Source organism: Coenobita brevimanus, chromosome 77 (genome assembly GCF_032717465.1).
Source record: "Coenobita brevimanus isolate Jiangsu-jjx chromosome 77, ASM3271746v2, whole genome shotgun sequence".
Lineage (NCBI taxonomy): Eukaryota > Metazoa > Arthropoda > Malacostraca > Decapoda > Coenobitidae > Coenobita > Coenobita brevimanus.
In genome coordinates this window covers 12,464,909-12,486,581 of record NC_137030.1, presented here as the reverse complement: position 1 = coordinate 12,486,581, position 21,673 = coordinate 12,464,909, and the positions used below count along the sequence as shown (strand labels likewise).

The following is a 21,673-nucleotide window of genomic DNA, read 5'->3' as shown; positions in this document are numbered from 1 at the left end:
ATTTGTGTACAGGGGTACAATCACTGCCTCTCTCCACTCTAGTGGCACAGTTTCACTCATCCATGCCTTCTTACACATCTCCAAAAAGCACTTCATTCCGCTCTTCCCACTACACTTAATCATCTCTGCATACACCTCATCTACCTCATCTATCCCAGCTGCTTTCCCCTTTTTAAGCCGCTTCACAGCGTTCTTCACCTTTGCGAGTGTCACGTTTCCTATCGCTGCATTCCTTCTCTGTACGACTCCAAAACCAATCATGTTATCAGTCGCTTTGCCCTCTCCATTCCCTTTCATCAGAATTTCGAAATATTTTTTTCCATCTGACCCTTATTTCAGTCCTGTGGGTTAATACTCTACCAATTATATCCTCCACACTTTCGCTTTTCTTTCCATTGTCACTTCAGCACTTTCGAACCTATTTCCAGAATAACTTTCTTATTTCAGAGTGGATTGCATTCATTTTTTTTTCCTAGATCATCATTTACCTCATTCTTTTTCCTCTTCACTAGTCTCGTTACTTGCTTCTTGATCTCAGTATATTCATTTCTTACTGTAGTTCAACTGAACCCCAGAGCTGTATCCACTATAGCCACTACTTCCCCTTTTCCTCCACTGCTCTCTTAACCTCTTCATCCCACCATGCAGCACCTTTCTTCTTTGTTGTTTTTCTTGCCACACGACACACTGCTTTAGCATTCCTAATTAAGCAGTCCCTATATGTATTCCACAGGCTGTCCAGATCCAGTACTTTGCAATTCACTGACTCTAACTCCTCCCCTACTTTGGCCCTGTATTCATCTGCTATTTCTTGGATCCTCAGCATCTCGATTATCAGTCTCTCTCCCTCACTGCTCCTCTCTCTCTTGGTTCACTTCATCTTGTCAGCTTCTTGCATACCTCAGTCATATGATCTGACAGACCTCCATTTCGTCCTAACAGCCGTCATATCAGCAATACTACCCAACATCGAATTATCTACGAACACGTAATAAGTCAGGCTCCTTTAACATAATCCCCATTCCCTCTATATCGTGTATATTTATGCGCATATTTGTGTTTGAAATAAGAATTACAAATGCACATCCTTCTTTCCTGACGCATGTCCTTCAGTCGTTTCCCATTATCATTATCTCCTGGTATTCCATTATTACTCCCCTGGGGGTAGTTTTTTTTTTTTTTTCAAGCATACTCCCCCAGTATCCCTGCTTGTCGTAAAAGGCGACTTAAATGATTGGCAGAGGGTTAGTGCCCCTCCCCGGAAAACAAATAACTAAAAAAACAAACAAGAAGCCTCGGACAAGGACTGACCAAACGATGACGACCCAGGACCGGACAAAGGACTTGGTAATGGGTACATGGAATGTAAGAGGAGCGAATGATGAGGTGAAAGAGAGAGAGATTGTCCAGGTGCTTGAGGGTGCGAAAGTGGATGTATGTGGAATAACTGAAACAAAATGGAGAGGAGAAAGTGTGAGAGAATGGGAGTATGGATGGGGTATATGTGCAGGAGTAGGTGAGAATGAGAGGGCAAAGGAAGGAGTATGTATAGTTGTGAGTAAAAGATGGAAGAAGGGCATAAGACAGTATGGATCAGTTGGGTCAAGGATTGTGTGGGTATAGTTGAAAGTTGGAATACAAATGTGGGCGATTGTGTGTGTGTATGCGCCAACGCAATATCGTGCTAGAAGAGTGAGAGAAGAGTTCTGGACAAATGTAGAAATGTGCATGGAAAAGATTGGAAGGAATGAGAGAGTATTTTTGATCGGTGATATGAATGGTAAAGTTGGGAATGTGAAGATGGATGGAATAGTTGGTGAGTGGGGTGTGCCTGCTGAGGTAGATAAGAATGGGAGTGCGTTAGTGGACATTTGTGCTGGGAACGGGTTGGTGATAGCCAATACCCTCTTCAGGCATAAAATGATCCACAGGTATACATGGCGAGTGATGAGAAGGGTGGGTGGTGAACTGAATGAAAGAAAGGCAATGATTGATTATGTGTGTGTGGATGAAAGGATGCAAAGATGTGTAATGGATGCAAGAGCTTATAGAGGTTGGGGGAGTGGACTTTCTGACCACTACTTGGTGGTGGCCAGAATTAGGATTCAAGTAAGATAGAGGAATAGAAGAAGGGAAAGACGAGAGGAAGGAGTAGTTGCAAGGAGAGTGGAAAGGTTACAAGAGGATGAGAAAAAGGCAGAATATAAGAGAGAAGTGGAGGAACGATTGGGCAAATATGAATTGGAGCAGATGGGAGACGTGGAAGGTGTGTGTAGGATATTTACAGAAGAAATATGTGCAGCATGTGATGTGGTGTGTGGAAGGAAGAGAAGACGGAGGGGGGTGCAAGGAACAACGTGGTGGACCGAAGAGGTGAGGCAGGCTGTGGCACAAAAGAAGAAAGCATACAATGAATGGATGAGAAATAGGGGCGTGGAAGATGTTGAAAGGCGGAAGAAAGAGTTATATGTAGAAAGAAAGAGAGAGGTGAAAAGATTAGTAAGAGAGAGTAAGAAGAGAGTGGATGAGGAATTTGGAAGGAATTTGAGTGTAAAGTGGAGGGACTGTAAGAAAATGTTCTGGAGAGAGGTGAAAAGAGTAAGACAGGGTGAAAGTGAAGTTAGCAGGGGAGTGAAAGATAAAAATGGTAGATTACTAGTGGAGATGGGAGAAAAAGTGAGCAGATGGAGAGAACACTTTAAGGAATTGTTGAATATAGAGGATGGAAGTAATGCGAGTATAAGTGGCTGGGGAATGGCTGGGAGAAGGAGGGAGGTGAGAAGACAGGAAGAAATCAGTAGGATAGAAGTTGTGGAAGCAATGAAGAAAGTTAAATCGGGGAAAGCCCCAGGAATTGATGGAGAGTGTGGTGAAATGCTGAAGCATGGGGGAGAGATAGTAGTAGAATGGATATGGAAGATGTGCAGATTGGCCTGGGAGGAAGGTAGAGTCCCGGAGGATTGGAAGTCAGGTATATTTATTCCCTTGTACAAAGGAAAAGGGGAAAAAGAAGTGTGTGGTAATCAAAGGGACATTTGTCTTCTTAGTATAATAGGAAAAGTGTATGGTAGGATACTTATTGACAGAGTTAGAGAAAGAACAGAAATTAGTTGGAGAAGAACAGGGAGGCTTTAGGAAGGGAAGAGGTTGTGTAGATCAGATATTCATTCTTAGATCTTTAGTGGAAAAGTTTCTAGAGAAGGGAAAGAAGTTGTATGCAGCTTTCATGGATTTGGAGAAAGCATATGACAAGGTGGATAGACAAGGATTGTGGAAAGTGTTAAGAATATATGGAGTAGATGGGAAGTTGTTGAATGCTGTGAAGAGTATGTACAATGGTGCGAAGGCTGCAGTGCCTGTGGATGGTGAACTAAGTGAATTTTTCTCTTTGAAAGTTAGGTTGAAACAGGGATGTGTCATGTCTCCATGGTTGTTCAATCTGTATATGGATGGGATAATAAAAGAGGTACAAGGTAGGCTAGTGGATGTTGAAGTGACCCTGGTGAGAGTGGATACTGTTTGGAAACTCTCGTTCTGTTGTTTGCAGATGATACTGTGTTGTTGAGTGAAGACGAAGGGGAGCTGCAAGGCTTGGTGGATGAGTCTGGGAGAGTGTGTAAGAAACGGAATCTAAAGGTGAATGTAGGGAAGAGTAAAGTGATGGTCTTTGAGAGAGGTGAAGTCAGTGAATGTACAGCGAGGTTGGGTAGTGAGGAATTGCAAAATGTGAGTACGTTTAAGTACTTGGGTAGTGTGATGAGTAAGGATGGAGGTTTGGAGGGTGAAGTGCTTGAAAGGGTACAGCAGGGAAGAAAGGTTGCTGGTTCTTTGAAAGCAATGATAAGAAACAGGGAAGTGAGCATGGAAGTGAAAAAGTTACTACATGACAGTATTGTGATACCAACTCTAACGTATGGAAGTGAAGCTTGGACGTTGTTGGAAGGACACAAGTCAAGAGTGAGAGCAGTGGAAATGAGTTATTTAAGAGGAGCCTGTGGAGTCACATGGAGAGATAGGCTGATGAATGATGAGGATATAAAGGAGCGTTGTGGTGTGGATGTGGATGTGATAGGAAGCGTTATGAGGAACACACTGAGGTGGTTTGGCCATGTGGAGAGGATGGAGGGAGAAAGACTGACGAAGAGAGTGTATGTGAGTGAGGTGGAGGGGGGAAGAGGGAGGGGGAGGCCGAGGATGAGATGGAGGGATGGGGTGGAGAGGTATATCAGAGAGGAGTGTCTGAGTTTGGAGCAGGGCAGTGAAATGGCGGGGGACAGGGCGACTTGGAGGCGATTTGTTTGTGTCCACCCTAAACGGGATTGAGGCATCTGGCAATAGATAGATAGGTATTATTCACAGGACCAGTGCCTACTCTACCATTCATATCACCAATTACAGTCATTTTATAATTCCCCGGCATTTCTCCTACTACTTCATCTAGCTCATCCCAAAACAAAAATAACATGAATGAATAAACAACTGCTACAACAACAACAACAACAACAACAACAATAATAATAGGAATAATAATAGGAATAATAATAATAGGAGTAGACTGTAGCACCAGTCGAGCAGGGCAGTACTCCCAAGGTGGGTGGAAAGCTGATAACAGGGAGACCTAGAGCTCCCGTTTCATCAGCCTCAGGACTAGTTCCTGACCATCCCCCTTTGCTGAACTTTTTCAGTGCTTCAGTAACACAGAGAGTAGGCCAGCATGCTCTCCAATACAAGTTTCTCTAATTGTCATCACCAAAGTATACAGCACACAGTACACTACCTTTTCAAAACTTAAAAAAGGAAAATGGCATCAGTCATGCTTCGGAGTCCCCGGGGAGGGGGCATAAATTCCCCCACCATCCACCCCTCTCCCGGTGACGACTCAGAGAGATGCCTGGAACCACTACCTGACTCACTTCTTCATTTCTGCAACATTCACAGCCTTTCCTCTAACTTTCTCTCTGTTGAACACCACCTCTCCTCCTCTAAACCTCACCTTCTCTTCTTGACAGAGACTCAGCTGTCTGAGGCAACTGACAGCAAATCCTTTTCTGTTTCCTCCTACTTTCTCTATACTCATTTCAAAGCCAAAGGTGGCTGTTGTGTATATGTACGCAATGATTTATCTTGCTCTCGTGTTCCTGAACTTGATTCTTCTGAATTCTCTGCTCTCTGGCTTCAGCTTTTTTGTCATTCTCTGACTAAATATATCTGCGCTGTTTACTTATCTCCTAATTCTACTGACTATGAGAAATTCTTCGACTATCTTACTTCTGCAATGGAACACATTCTATCCATTTCTCCTCTCTCTGAAATCTCCATTCCAGGAGATTTCAATGTTCACCACCAACTTTGGCTCTCCTCTCCTTTCACTGATTCACCTAGTGAACAAGCCTACATCTTTTCTATCCTTAGCCCGTTCACTGCGTCAATGTTTGTTTACATGTACATCCCCTGTGTGGCAGTTTTCAAATATGTAGGAAACACTATTAGAAAAAAATAATGTCAAAAGATAGAGGAAAAATCTCGAGTTCAATGGTACACAATATAGCAAACAAAAAAATTACCTCTGAAACAGGTCCATGAAGTAATAAATATTCCCTGTGCGGTGGTGCCAGGCAAACAATGTTTTATGGTTGCACTGCATCTTCAGTGTCAATCTTGCTATCAGATAAGGTATAAATCAACATCTGAACATCACTGTCATCATCTAACAACGTATCGCTATCATCACTACAGAGATTTCATCCAATATTTGCTTGGGCTACTGCTAGCGACGGCATGGAGAAGATTTCGTACCATTACCTTCATCATATTAAAAGGTAATTGAGCTGAGCTCTGCTCCTTGTAAAAATGCATAATCTATGTATGGCAATATTCTATAGGATGCCATGAGTTGCTGACAGATTTATTTTGTGCCATTTCTGACAGCGGAATTTTTGAAAACAGGAAATCATATGTTATACAGCCGCAGTCAATGGGTTAATGACCTACAGCAGCATGTACAGCACCCTACCCGTATCCCTGACCATCTTGGAGAGAGCTCCATCATACTTGACCTCTTCCTTACATCTAATCCTTCAGCTTACACTGTTAATCTTTCCTTTCCATTGGGCTCCTCCGATCACAACCTTATTACCTTAACCTGTCCTATCACTCCGGTACGGCCTGCAGACCCTCCAAAGAAATGTCGTCTGTGGCACTTTGGAGCTGCAGACTGGGAGACCCTCAGGCAGTACTTCATTGATTTTCCAAGGAATGATTATTGCTTCAATGGTTGGGAGCCATCTGAATGTGCCTTCCACATTACAGAGGTTATTCTCTCAGGCATGGAAGCATATGAGGCGCTTGGAGGGAAAACCAGGTAAGCGCCATCCCGGCCAGAAACGGAGTTACATATACCACTTTATTCCCCAAATCCTCTTCTACCACTACAACAAGAGTTTAAGTGAAAAAGATGGCCCTAAGATGGTTGAAAATTACGATTTTAAAAAGGCTGTGAACGACCTTACTGCTATTGATAGCCAACCACTCCATGACATTACCATTAGGTCCATTTTGGCTAGCAACGTTGGGTCTGGTTAATACTTGGATGGGTGACCGCCTGGGAACACCAGATGCTGTTGGCATCCCTACTTGTCAAGTGGGGTTGGTGGAGGATTAGTGCCCCTCCCTGTAAAACAATTAACTCTAAGCCATTGGCCACCCCGTTTGGGATACATGGCGTCTGGCAATGAATGAATGATGAATTTTCTTCTCTCAAGTACCGCATCCTTGGAAACCAACATCATGTCAGGTTTTCCTACTTGAGTTAAGGCGATTTTACCATAGTATTCATGTCAAAACACGCACTTATTGTAAGCCGTATGTATGTGAGGCTAAGAGTGAGAGGGAAAACCAGGCGAGTGCCACACAGCAGGAGGTGGCTGCAAGACGCGCCAATCGCGTGGCTCGACGCATACCACCAAGCTTTTTTTTATGACACCACCATAAAGGCACATGTCCTTACTTACCTACTGACATATTTTCAGTCTCAGTATCTTATAGCTGACCTACAATAACACATATTATGGGTAAAGGTACTGCTACTTTGTCGTCGATTGTTGTCTAACAAGAGGAGAAAGAAGATGTTATTGAATTTTTTCATTTAAAATACCACTAATTATCAGCGTCTGAGTATCATTACAGAAAAGTAGATGAATTAGGCTACATGGAAAAAAAAACAAGAACAGAATATCTTCCTTGGTTGAAAAGTTATGTCACATTAAAAGTACACAAACTTTAACAGCGTTTTTTTTATTTTTTTTTTTATTTTTTTTTTTTTTGGCGCTTACCTGATTTTCCCTTTAATGGCCTCATATATTCTCTTCTAATAGCCTTTGACTAATGCAAGAAAGCCCTGGTTTAATCACGCATGTTCCAATGCAGTCCACAACAAGGAGGGGGCCTATAATAGTTATCGGAGCCAACTCAACCCTGAATCTATCTATCTATTGCCAGACGCCTCAATCCCGTTTGGGGTGGCCACAAACAAATCGCCTCCAAGTCGCCCTGTCCCCCTCCATTTCACTGCCCTGCTCCCAACTCACACACCCCTCTCTCATATACCTCTCCATCCCATCCCTCCAACTCATCCTCGGCCTTCCCCTCCTGCTTCCCCCCTCCACCTCATTCACATACACTCTCTTCGTCAGTCTTTCACCCTCCATCCTCTCCACATGGCCAAACCACCTCAGTGTGTTCCTCATAACGCTTCCTATCACATCCACATCCACACCACAACGCTTATCCTCATTCATCAGCCTGTCTCTCCATGTGACTCCACAGGCTCCTCTTAAATAACTCATTTCCACTGCTTTCACTCTTGACTTGTGTCCTTCCAACAACGTCCAAGCTTCACTTCCATACGTTAGAGTTGGTATCACAATACTGTCATGTAGTAACTTTTTCACTTCCATGCTCACTTCCCTGTTTCTTATCACTGCTTTCAAAGAACCAGCAACCTTTCTTCCCTGCTGTACCCTTTCAAGCACATCACCCTCCAAATCTCCATCCTTACTCATCACACTACCCAAGTACTTAAAGGTACTCACATTCACCCTTGAATCACATCTTGTTTTTGTTTCTGCCCGGAATCTTGCTAAGGCCTATCTTCGCACTGCTAAAAATAATTTCAACCTTACTAAATGCTCTCAACTCTCCGACTCGAATTCTTCCCGCTCCTTCTGGCACTCTGCCAAAAACCTTTCTAACAACTGTACCTCATCATCCTTCCCTCCTCTTTTCTATTCTGATGGTTCTGTAGCTATCTCTTCTATTGATAAAGCAGATCCCTTTGCTCAGACTTTCTCCTCCACTTCCACCGTAGATGATTCTGGTGCTCTTTCTCCATCACTTCCCCCCTTAGACTTCCTCATGACTGACATTAAAATTTCTTCATCTGGTGTATTTTCTGCCATTACTGGCCTCAATACTAACGAGGCATATGGGGCTGATGGAGTCCCTCCTGTTGTACTCAAGAACTGTGCTTCAATGATTACACCTTGCCTAGGTAAACTCTTTTGCCTTTGTCTGTCAACTTGTACCTTTCCTTCTTGCTGGAAGTTTGCTCTCATTCAGTCGGTTCCAAAGAAGGATGACCATTCCCAACCATCTAACTATCGTCCAATTGCTTTTACATCCTGTGTCTCAAAAGTTTTTAAGTCAATTCTTAACAGAAAAATTTTTAAAGCGTCATTCCTATCACAACCTTCTTTGTAATCATCAGTATGGGTTCTGTCAGGGGTGCTCCACTGGTGATTTTCTCAACTACATTTCAGACTCCTGGTCATCCTCCTTTCGGGACTTTGGAGAAAGCTTTGCCATTGCACTTGACATCTCAAAGGCTTTCAATCGAGTCTGCCATAAATTTTTAATTTCCAAACTACCCTCTCACGGTTTCTATCCTTCTATTTGTGCCTTCATCATTAGCTTCCTTTCTGGTCGTACTATAGCTGCTGTTGTAGACAGCCATCGTTCGTCTCCTAGATCTATCAACAGCGGTGTTCCTTAGGGTTCTGTCCTATCACCAACTCTTTTCCTTTTATTTATCAATGACCTTCTAAGCTGTACATCTAATGCTATCCACTCATACACTGATGATTCCACCCTTCACCTTTCCATTCAGTTCCCGCAACGTCCATCTCAGCCGTTGTTTCAACAAACAAGGGATGAGGCTATGGCACACCTAATGTCTGACTTGGCTCGTATCTCTGACTGAGGTAAAAATAATCTTGTTGTTTGTAATGCAGCAAAAACTCAGTTTTTACACCTATTAACCTGACACAGTCTTCCACAGGCATACCCACTAATGTTTAACAATATCCAGCTCAGTCCTGCATCATCCTTGAACATGCTTTGGGTTTCATTCACTCGGAACTTATCTTGGAAAGATCATATAGCATCTCTTGTAAAATCTGCTTCCAAGAGATTAGGTGTGCTATGCCGACTCAGTACCTTCTTTACCCCAGCACAGTTTTTGACTTTATACACGGGTTTTATTCGCCCCTGATTACGGTACAACTCTCATGTGTGGGAAGGCTCCCCACATACAGCTCTTCTCAATAGGGTGGAGTCAAAGGCTTTTCGTCTCATTAACTCTCCTCCTCTTACTGGCTCCCTTCAACGTCTGTCTCTTCACCACTGTTGCATCTTTATGTCTTTTTTAACGTTACTTCCATGGTCATTGCCCCTCTGAATTGTCTGCTTGCATCCCTCCATCTCTTTGACGGGCGCATTGCACCCGTTTAGGAACAAACTCTCATCCCTTTTCTGTCCAACTCTCTAATGCAAGAGTTAACCGTTACTCCCAGTCCTTGTTTAATGCTCTGGAACTGTTTCCCTCTGTCTGTTTTTCCTAATTCTATGATCTCCAGTTTTTCAAACGCTGTGTGTCTAGGCATCTCGAGATGAACGGATATTGAATTTTGCTCTCTTTTGTCTTGTTTTTGTTTTTTTCTTGGAAGGAACGGTTTGTGGGCTCCTGGCCTTTGGTTCCTTCTTTCTTTCATTAAAAAAAAATATTGCATGAACGCAGAAAAAAAAAAAAAAATGCGACAGGGATAATTTTAGACGCCAAAAGAAAACACAAATGACATATAATATGCACAAATTAATGTAGAATAATGGCACAAAGGCATTTCTCTTTTTAAGAAGTTCAGAAAAAAACATAGAATATACAACCATGAGCAAAAGTTTGCTAACAATCTTATGCCAGCAGTGTGTTCTGCCTTCCATATTCCTCATTCCTCCCCAAACGACAAAGGGCATACTTCCTTCTCGTACTCTTTTCTAGTATGTTTCATTTTGCTACGTGGGTCCTTCAGAAAGTTCTCTGCCTTACCCCAAAAATGTTATAGGAAAAAGATCGTTCGTGTATTATTTCTCAACGTAGTCTCTCCTAAGTTCCAAGTACTTGTTCACCGACGTTTAAGCATTGCTATCCCGTCGCCGAAGAAGGTTGCATCTTGAGCTTCCAAATATGCCTCAACAGCATGGATGACTTCATCGTCACTTTGATAATGGTGACCACGCAGGGGAGATTTCAGTCTGGGAAACAGGTAGAAGTCAGATGGAGTCAGGTTAGATGGGTAAGGAGCATGATGCAAAAGTTCAGAGTTGGGTGCTTTAGCCACTGCCACCTGTGCCATGTGAACAGGAGCATTGTCCTCGAGCAACATCACGCCTCCTTGCAGCTTTTCTCTCCATTTCTCCTTGACTGCTTCTGATGCATAATAGGCTCCATTAATTATTTGACCTTTTTGAACGCAGTCCATTGTGAGAACTGCCTTAGTCCCAAAACAATGATGCCACCACCTTTCTGACAGGTGCCACTTGCTTGAATTTTAGGAAAGGCGAAGATTCGTTGTGCTTTCATTGCATGCTTTCAATTTTTTTTATTATTTCAGGTTCAGAGTGGTGAACCCATGTCTCCTGGGTCAAAAATCTCCGGAAGAAACTGGCTGCATCGGCGTGGAAACTAACCAAGTGTCCTTCGAATTTCCAAACTGGTCAATTTCTGGTCTGGTGTCAACATATTGGACAGCCATCATGAAGACAACTTGTTCATACCTAAGATGTTAGTCAAAACAGTGTGCACTGAGCCGCCACTGATGCCTATGGTGTCAGCTACTTGTCGCACAGACAAACGTCTGTCATTCAAGACCATAAGGGAAATGGCTTCCACTTGATCATCCATAGTCGATGATTTTCGGCGTGGATCATCTTCGGTGCTCTCCCTGCCCTGCTTGAAATCAGCAGCCCACTTCTTTACGGCGGTATAGCAAGGAAAGTCAAGGAAAGTCCACATCAAATGTAATGATCATGGCTTCATGAATTTCTCTGGGAGGATTGTAACCCTGTTTTGCATAAACCTAATCACAGCACAGGTTTCTCTCTTGTTCATTTTGGGGTTTTGCTGTTACTTGTCGAAATTAAGGCGCCTCACCTGCAAGCTAAACACGGGTAGATTTTCCTTGAATAAGAATAACTTGCCTTCTCAATTGATTGTCTTAAGATTAATCTTTATTAACTTTCGTCAATAATTATGGTATGTTATTCTGTTGCTTATTTGCATTTTCAGCCAAGATGGATATGATTTTTTTTTTTGTGGGGGGGGGGGAAGGGAGTCAGTAAAACTTTATTTTGTTGAAGTTACTTTATTTTTTACCCATCTCCTTGAATCAAAATATAGAATTTAAAACATGGGGTAAAAGGCCTTCTCAAAGGGCGTTTTGCCCCACCCATGGGGTTAACAGCTCCCCCCTGTTTCTAATTCAAAATTTCACCATGGTATCCATAGACAACATGCAGCATAGACAGGGTGTACATGAGTGCTTTTAGATATAATAGTCCCATATCTGTGACATGAATAGTTTCAATACCATGGATACTTTCTCATTGGCGGGTCATCATACCCCACTTTAACAAACTTGCATGCACTCCTTGCCACACCCAGCCACCAGACAGCATCGGTACTTGGGATCTTGGTCGGAACACTCACTGTCGCATTGGCACTGGTCGTAGTACCAGACGCACAGGATTCCAAAGGAGTTAGGGTCGGGACACGGACAATACCTGGGAAGAAGAAACGCATTGAAACAATCTCCAAATAGCATTCAGAAATTGGCCTGGAGAGAACATTCTCATCCTCCTCATCCTCAGTTTCATCATCATCATCATCATCATCATCATCATCATCCTGACCCTTCCCACTCACAAGCTGGGTCAGGTAGGGTTTGGAGGGCCAGAGAGAAAAAAAAATCAATAAAAATACATAATAACCATAGTGTGCCCATTAACAACACTCATATCCCCCCACCATTCACGCCCACGGAATCCTGGCTCTACAGACGCTTTTAAACATTCGCCTTAAAGCACTCAGAAATTACAACAAACATTAGAACACTCCTTACAGCATTCAGCAATTGCGTATTTTTATATGCTTAGTTTGGATATGTCTGGTCGAGGCAGTAGCCTTGCTACTGGTACCATGTAACCCAGTACAACCAGCCTCATGGTCGGGTTGCCGGCGACTAAACCGATTCCCCTCACTGGTGTACATTGGTCTACACCAGTGAGGAGGGTGCATTGGACACCCAGGTGGACAATAAAAGAAACCACTCAAAGGGCAGATGAGCTTCTGCTGCCTTGTACAGCATGCCTCTTTAGGCAAAGGTTAGAAGAAGGAAAACTCTATTTCAAACCATCTGTTGCCTTGCAGGTTAGGCCTCTTCAGGCAATGGCTAGGAGAATGGAAACTCTAAATTCAAACCACCTGCTGACTTGCAGGTTATACCTAACAAGGTAAAGGCTATACCCACCTCTTAAAACTGTGGTTTTGCCTGTCAGGAAGGCCATCCGTAGCAGCAAAACCAAATGGCCCAATCAACTATGATGACTATTCCAGTCATAGAAAAGCCCCCAGTCCCAGGCAGCCTTTGAGTAGGCAGGGGGTGCTAAGAATCACCGGGTATACTGATCATGCTAGAAGAGGAGGTGCGTTGCGGGTGTGCACTGTAAATGTTGGAACGATGGTAGGAAGAAGTGGAGAGGTAGGAGATGTTGGGAAGGAGAGCAGATGACTTGTGCTGCGTACAGGAGGTGCAGTGTAAGGGAACGGGATGCAGAATGTTTGGTGGGGGTAAGGAGAGGTACAAGTTCTGGTGGTCAGAGGAGAGGGAAGGAACCGGAGGTGTGGGATGTTGATGAGGGAGGAGTTAGTCGAGGATGTGATAGAAGAGGAGAGAATGTCTCCAAGGTTGGTGAAAGTTAAGATTGTAGTGGCGGGAAAGGTCTGGCATATTTTTTTGGCATATGCGCCACAGATTGGTAGATCAGATGACGAAAAAGAGGCATTCTGGGGAAAACCTGATGATGCAGCAGGAGTACCGGACTCTGAGGTATATGATCATTGCTAGAAACTTGAATGGACACATCGGTACTGATCGGAGAGGGTATGAGGAAGTTATGGGAGTCTTCGGCTTTGGAGAGACATATAGAGAGGGAGAGAAGATACTGGAGTTCTGCCAGGGTAAGGATTTGAAAATTATAAACACAACGTTCAAAATGGAAAGAGAGAAGTTGATAACTTAGAAAAGTGGAGGAGTAGAAACTCAAACTGATTTTATGCTGATGAGAAAGAAGCAAGTTATTTAAGTGAAAGATTATCAAGTTATACCAGGTGAAGCATGTCTACCACAACATAGACTCTTGGCTATAGATTTGAGAGTGGAAAATAAAAAACGAAGAAAGAAGAGAAAGGGTGTTGAAAGAGTAAAGGAGTGGAAATCGAAGAATGAGGAGATAAGACTGCATTTTGAAGAGAATTTTAAGAGAAGAAATGAGAGACAGAGAGGTGATTGGAAACACTTCAGGAATAATATAACAGAGGCTGCGAGGGAAATCTGTGGAGAAACAACAGGTCACAGGAGAAAAGAGAGATGTGGTCGTGGTGCGAGGAGGTGAAGCAGGCGATAAGTGCGAAGAAAAGAGCATTTAAATTATGGCAGAGAACTAGAAGGGAAGAGGACAGAAGAGAATACAAAGAAAAGAAATGACAGGCAAAGAGAGAAGTGGTCAGAACCAAAAGGGTGGCCTGGGAAAGTTGGAGTACAGATCTGGAGAGTGCACAAGGACGGACAAAAATGTTTAAAATTGCAAAACAGATGAGGAAGGAGAGGAAAGATGTGGTGGGAGCTAAATTTGTAAAGGATGAAAATGGGGAAGTAAAAACTGACGAGGCAGAAATACTGGAAAGATGGAAGAGGTACTTTGAGGAGCTGGTAAATGAAGAAAATAATTATGAGATAGAAGAGATGGGAAAAGTTGAGGAGCCAGTTGCAGCGATAGCAGAAGTTGAAGTGGAGATGGTCTTAAAGGAAATGAAGACTGGGAAAGCTCCAAGCCCAACAGGTATAACAGCTGATCTGATAAAAAAGGCGAAGTACTGGCGTAAAATTATTCACAAGGATTTTTAATAACATCATAATAGGAGGACAGCCACATGAGGACTGGAGAGATAGCTGGACAACGCCAATTTATAAAGGCAAAGGAGATGCCCTTCTGCGTAGATAGTAATTAGGGGTCAGACTGTTGGAGCATGGAATGAAGAGATTCGAAAAGGTGCTGGAAGGAAGGCTGAAGCAGATAGTGAAGACAGATAACCGACAGGTTGGATTTTGCGCAGGTAAATCCACAATAGATGCAATATTCATCATGAGACAGTTGCAGGAGAAGTTTCAACAGAGGAGGAAATGCTTGGAAATTTTGGAATAGGGGTTGGGTACATCAAGGTTCAGCACTCAGTCCATTGCTGTTCAACACAGTAATGGAGGAGGCAAAACGGGAATGTAGGGGGGAAGGCCCGTGGGAATTGCTGCATGTTGATGACCTAGTGCTGACAGCGGAGCCTAAGGAAGAAGTGGTGGAAATGTTTAATAGATGGACAAATGGAATGGAGAAGAGGGGAATGAAAATAAATATGGATAAGACAGAGGTAATGATGACAGGCAAGAAACCAGTAGAAAGAATTCAGTCAGGAAAATGGCCATGTGGATGCTGTGGCAGAGGAGTTGGAGTGAACTCAGTGTTGTGCACGGAGTGTAATAAATAGTGCCGTAGAAGGTGTTCAGGAGTGCAAAATTTCCGCTGCCCAGCCTGCATAAGAAGAAAGTCGGAGGGAGATGGAGCAGAGGATGAGCTAGAGGTGAATGGGGGCACACTACAGGAGGTGCAGCAGTTCTGCTATCTAGGAGATGTACTGGCCTGTGAAGCAGGGGTGGAGAGATCAGTTAGAAGAAGAGTGGCGTCAGCATGGTTAAAATGCAAGGAAATAGCTAGCCTACTGGTCAACAAATACATACCACTGAGACACAGAAGTAAAATATATGAGGCCTGCATTAGACCAGTACTGATACATGGTGCTAAAACATGGGCTTTGACAGATAGACTGATGAATGTTCTGAGGAGTACTGATCGTAGAATGTTTAGATACATGGCGGGAGTGAGATGGGAGGACACAGTTTTGAGTGAGCAGGTAACCAGAAGATGCGGAGTGAAGGATCTCGATATCATCTTGAAGCAGAGGCGGCTTAGATAGTTTGGTCACGTGAGAAGGAGTGAGGAAGGGAGCTGTGTGGGAATAGCAGAGGAACTGGAGGTGGTGGGACGTCGACCGCCAGGAAGACATAAGAAGACCTGGAAATGTGTTGTAACGCAAGATATGGAAAGACTGGGTATTGGAGAAGATTTAATCCAGGATAGGAAGCAGTGGAGAAAAGCCATCGCACGTCCAACCCCAGTTTGAATATGGGAACAGAAGGACGAAAAACGATGATGATGATGATGAATATCCTTAGCTCTGGGATGATTGGCACCACCATAAATATAAGTGACATTGTAGCCTAGCCCTGGAGTCCTACGTTTGTGATTGGGAAGAAAAGAGGAGTGGATAAGAGAGAGAGAGAGAGAGAGAGAGAGAGAGAGAGAGAGAGAGAGAGAGAGGCTACATACATAAGTGCATACATATACACTGGAAGATACATACATACATACTCGTAGATAAATACATACATACATATATACATACTCGACATACATACATACTGTACATACATATTCGTATATATATATATATATATATATATATATATATATATATATATATATATATATATATATATATATATATATATATATATATATATATATATATATATATTCGTATATATATTCGTATATATACGAACATATATATATATATATATATATATATAGGAGGACTACTGGGCCTTGATAGCAGGCTGTGAAGCCTATGCCCAGAGTCGGACACATAGAAAAAAAAACATACATACATACACACATACATACTGTACATACATACATACATAAACAAGCAGAGAAAGAGACATCATATTATAGACAGATTAAAGCCGCCTGACATCCCAGCAGTGACATCCCGCCAAAAGCCCTCAACTCACACTTATACATCGTGCAATAATGTATAGTTCCGGTCAGCAGTTCTTTGACATTCCGAAAATGCATCAGAATCAAAATCTTCCTACTTAACCAGCAATATTCAAGCGAGATGAAAAGATTGGAATCTTGCTTTGTTAGTTCTGAACCCCTGTGTGTAAAACTTGGGAGATCATCTTGTCGGAGCGAGCGAAGGGAACGAAAATACTAGTAAAGAAGGGAAAGTTTCAGCTATACTACTCACGTCACGCAAAAGGTGCTATTTCGAACATTATTAAAGTTATCGAGAATATAAGTACATCTTGGAAAAGCTTGTGAAGAATAATACTCGTTATTTAAGTTACGCTTCTGACATTTCCCCACCGCTAAAAAAAAAAAAGAAAAAAAATGTAAATTTAACTCCAAACATCAAAAAATGATTTTTTCGGACACTGTTAAGGCTACAGTGGACCTAAGCACATCGCTGGAAAGCTTATAAAATAGATGGAAAAGAAAAAGAGAAAAATAAAAACAGGCAATACATAAGTGAAATTTCTCAAAAATCTCCACAATACTTCTGACAAATGCCAACATGCGCCAAACTCATCCTCAAAATGAAGTTATCTCGGAAGTTATCAAAGATACAGCCTATCCACGCACATCGTTGTAAAGCGTATGGAAATTTAGTGGATGTTTCTAGAGTAGCTTTTCTGAGCTGAAAATGGGTGAAAGATCTTTGTCGTATGAAAACAAACATACTATACTGTACCTATAAGACTGAGGACAAGTATATGGATAAGCAAACTCATACACTACTTAGGCTGAAGAATGTTTGTAGATACATCCCAAGGACATTTAAGTTGTGGTAAAGTGTTTGTTCCTGCTGACGACTGACTGACTTACGGGGGGTCGATGATGAGTGGGGGACGACCCGCCTGGGCCATACCCTGCAAGGAGAGAGGGAACACATTAATGCCGTTGTTTCAAAAGTGGACAGATAGGAGAATAACAACATGAAGTAATTAATTGAATAATTAAATATATAGATACAACACAGCCACCACCACTACCACCACCACTACCAACAAAACACCAACTTCTATACAACTACTACTACTGTACTACTACTACTACTTCTATTACTACTACTACTGCTACTACTATTAGTAATAATAATTATAATAATAATAATTATAATGATCTCCAAATTCAGTCCAGTGACATAGTACCGGTATTAATATTTTTCCTAATTTACAATTTTATTCAACTTAGGAAGGACCCTTATTGGTGAAGGCCTGAAGGTGTTGATGTAGGCTGCATCTGACCCCCTTCGAGGGAGAAAAGTCTTTTATAAGCTGAATTAAACCATCCAACACCACGAGCGTCAGTAAGAAGAATGAAAACACCAACACCAAGAGGAAAAATCTCCGTCTGTGTATCATCCAGTCCTATATTACCCCATAAGCACAGTGCCCGGGACTAAGCTATTTACTCCCGACACTGAATACAAGAGTGACCAGTTACTACACCCTGAGTGGCATTACATGAGCAATAGGTCCCAACCTTTCCTCAGATGTAAACTCTATTGGGTCACATTTGGTTGGAGCGCCTTAAATTGCTAGACCACCAGGTGTCCATTGGGCTGTGTGGTTACCAGAAAACATTTGATTTGTTACACGATGTGCTTCCTCTGCACTCCTTTGCAGACTATATCAGCTGAGTACAAAAGTACAAAGGAGTACAAAGGACAGCAAACAGCAACAGACCTGTTGGTCCTGTCATGGCTGTTTGGTATAGGGAAGGTTGTAACTAACAAAGCTATTCTACTAGTTAAGGACAAGGATAGATATGCAGGAAAAACAGTGGGCGTCCCCACCTACCAAAAACCAAGGAGAGAGAGAGAGAAAGAGAGAGAGAGAGAGAGAGAGAGAGAGGGAGAGAGAGAGAGAGAGAGAGAGAGAGAGAGAGAGAGAGAGAGAGAGAGATGTAAGGTAATAAGGTATGGGAAGGACGGGATGAAGGGGGAGGGAGAGAGGGTGGGGGGGGAGGATGAAGAGAGTGGGAGAGAGGGAGAAGGAAGGGAGAGAGAGTGAGAGTGAGATGCAACCCATCACCCCCCTTGTCCCTCTCCTCCATCTCTATCATAAAACTAATACACACAAAAAGCTGCCTGTAATTTCAACCACGTAATTATCCTTCATCTAGCAATCCATAATGGCAGCTTTGTCTTCGTTCAAAACTAGGGATGTTAAATTGAGTCAAGGAAACATCCACGAAACATAAATTTTACCCACAAAACAGAAATTATGTTACTGTTCAACTGTTTCCTTTATATAGCAACCGTTTGAATACAGTGTTGAGCTGTGAGAGATGCTTGGTGTGGAGGGGGAGGGCAATGGTGATGAGATGTAACATTAAGATTTGTGGGGATTTTACCTGCGTCGAAATATGACAGGTTTATGGAAGCAATGTGAAAGTGTCGTGTTACAGCTGTTACAGATAAAATCAGGATAAACCCTCAGTCAAATCATTAATCCTTCAGTTCCTATATTCACAGAATATCCTCACACACACACACACACACACACACACACACACACACACACACACACACACACACACACACACACACACACACACACACACACACACACACACACACACACACACACACACATTTTATATGTGTATGTATGTATGCATATATGCATGTGTATGTATGTATACAGCCTTGCACCCACTTTATGTTATGATGAGTGTAATGTACTCGTATGACCTCTACAGGCAGCCGTTCGTCCGTCGCTGCTTTGGTTTTCCCAGCTATCAGACCACAACACAGAAATACCCCTACCCCCACCCCAAGCAGACACCACTTCCTCACCAGAACACCCCCAACACACCCACCAAATACCCCCGACACCCCCACCACAACCCCTTAGTGGCGTGTCTGTCACCTTCAGATCCAGGCACGTACAGTATGTGGCAAGGGTGGGGGGGGGGGAGAAGCGGATAACATTATGGCCCGTATTATTGACCATTAATGTATACATATCTACATATACTTTATATCTAAGTACTGTATCTATCTATCTATTTATCTAAGTATCAGTATATACATACAGTATGTATGTGGGCGGGAGTATGTGGGAGAGATATGTTAAAAGGCAGTAAAGTAATAGGTATTGGTGAGGTAGTAGTAGTACTCGTACTAGTTATCCCCTAGACGGTCTGGCCGAACAGCCCCGAGTCCCTAAGGAAGGCCACGTCCGAGACCTGGCTTTCCCACAGAGCTCTCAAGGAGTGTATACTGTGTTGTTGGCGCAGGTGATTGTGTGCAATGCAGTCTTCCATGATATGCTTAATAGTATGGGGTGCTGAGATGTATCCTGGACAGGCATCAGCGACGGAGTCATCCAGCCTCTTCTGATGAGTCAGGAGGGCTCAATTGTGAGGCAGATGGAATTACTGAGCGGGACGGAGGACAGGTTCGGTGGGAGGAATCTCAGGTGAGAATATAGTCCAGGTGCAGTATAATCCCAGACTAATATTGCCTCACTCGGGTTAGCACAAAGAGATGTCCGGACTTCCCATGTCAGACAGCAACGAAGTGCCTCTGTCAGACCATCATATCACAAATATACTTTCGTTTTCATTCTTTTTTGGTGGTGTTGGAGAGGGACACCTTCACGTGGCGGCACCGATATGACCAGACGGTGGATCTGGCCTGTTATACATACGTCCCTAAAACCTCTCCCTATTCCCCAGAAGAGGACGTTTGACTGAAGCAAGGATGATGAGGTACGGAAAAGGCAGCTTTGGCTTGCAGTTCACAGAGTTCTTATTTAGATAAGGATTGGATTACAGTCACTACTACTAGGTCACTTTATTAGGCTCATATTCGGACAGTGTCAGAGACAATCACATCTGTTTAAGTATTCTTACATTTTTATCCATTAAGGTCAGTTCAGATTCATTTAAGAATCCAGTCAGGTATCGTAGGTCAGATCATCTCAGGTTAGCTGAGAGCCATTCAGGTCCAATTACTTCCATTCAAATCCAACTGGGTTTATTTAGATCACTTCAAATCCATGGTGACACGTCACGACCAGCCCAGTTTAGACAGAGCAATAAATAGTAGTTCAGATTTATTTGTGACAAGTCAGGTCAGGACCATCCAGGACCATTCAGGGTCAACTACGTTCATTAGGTCCAGTCAGGATCATTATTGTCACTTAAGGTTCCATCATGGCCAGTGAGGTCAGTTCGGGTTAGCTTAGTGCCATTGGTCAAAACCTTTTTGTGTCAGTTTAGTCCTCTCACATCATTTCACGTCCATGGAATCGAGCCAGGCCAGCAGGGACCGATTTGTGTAATGTCAGAAGGCGTGTAACAACCAAATGTCCTATCACACAAAATTGTTTTTTCGAGATACGGTACATGATTTAGTTCTGACAACAGATCTCTCAGGTTCTTCTAGGCTCAGTCAGTTTTATTATTGTTAAAAGAGATTACTTCGGGTCATGCCAAGAAGGTGTGTACCCAAAATCAGCCCCACTGGTGAGGAATTCAGGCCTGAAAGGTGTAGACAGTAAAGGTTTCAACCAAATCATTCACCTTAGAACAGGAACACCAACAACGACAAAATCCGAAACGATAAATAAGTAAGCATACACCTCTTGCACACACCTGAGGCTGTAAGGCACAAGTGCACACACCCTGCAGTTTGTTACTCTGACTGACCCATACAGTACCGCAGAAAAAAGGAAGGATATTCATAAGCCCTCGTTACCTTAACTTGTGCACAAAAGTGTTTGTATATGTATTTATCTTCACTCATGCAGCTACCAAACACTTCAAAATCCATTTAGTGTTAATATTTAAAGGTGGCAAAATACGAAACTCACACTTAAATTCTCCAACTCACCAAGATGAATGCAATAAGGATGAGAATAAGCTGAGGTCTCATGCTGGCAGTATACGTGGAGTGTGTGCGTGGAAAATGGCTGAGAAGGGTAATATACCTTGTTTGGAGAGAAGGGGATGGAAGGGGAGAGTGGAAGGGAGAAGAAGAGGGAGGAGAGGGATGGAGCGAAGGGGGGAAGGGAGAGAGCGATTGAGGAAGGAGGGGGAGAGCGGAGAAGCTGAAATTTGTGGAGGCGTGGGATGGAGCAGTGCTGGGGAGAGT

At 42.9% G+C, this 21,673-nt stretch overlaps 1 long non-coding RNA gene across 1 annotated transcript; it reads right to left on the bottom strand.

Annotated features, from left to right (window-relative positions):
• Window positions 1-11,683: 11,683 nt before the first annotated feature.
• Window positions 11,684-21,481, bottom strand: LOC145408461 (uncharacterized). The gene is made up of 3 exons (XR_013898924.1): window positions 21,413-21,481; window positions 17,392-17,435; window positions 11,684-12,111 (listed from the first exon to the last, which is right to left on the bottom strand). It is a non-coding gene; the product is annotated as an uncharacterized LOC145408461 (long non-coding RNA).
• Window positions 21,482-21,673: the final 192 nt, after the last annotated feature.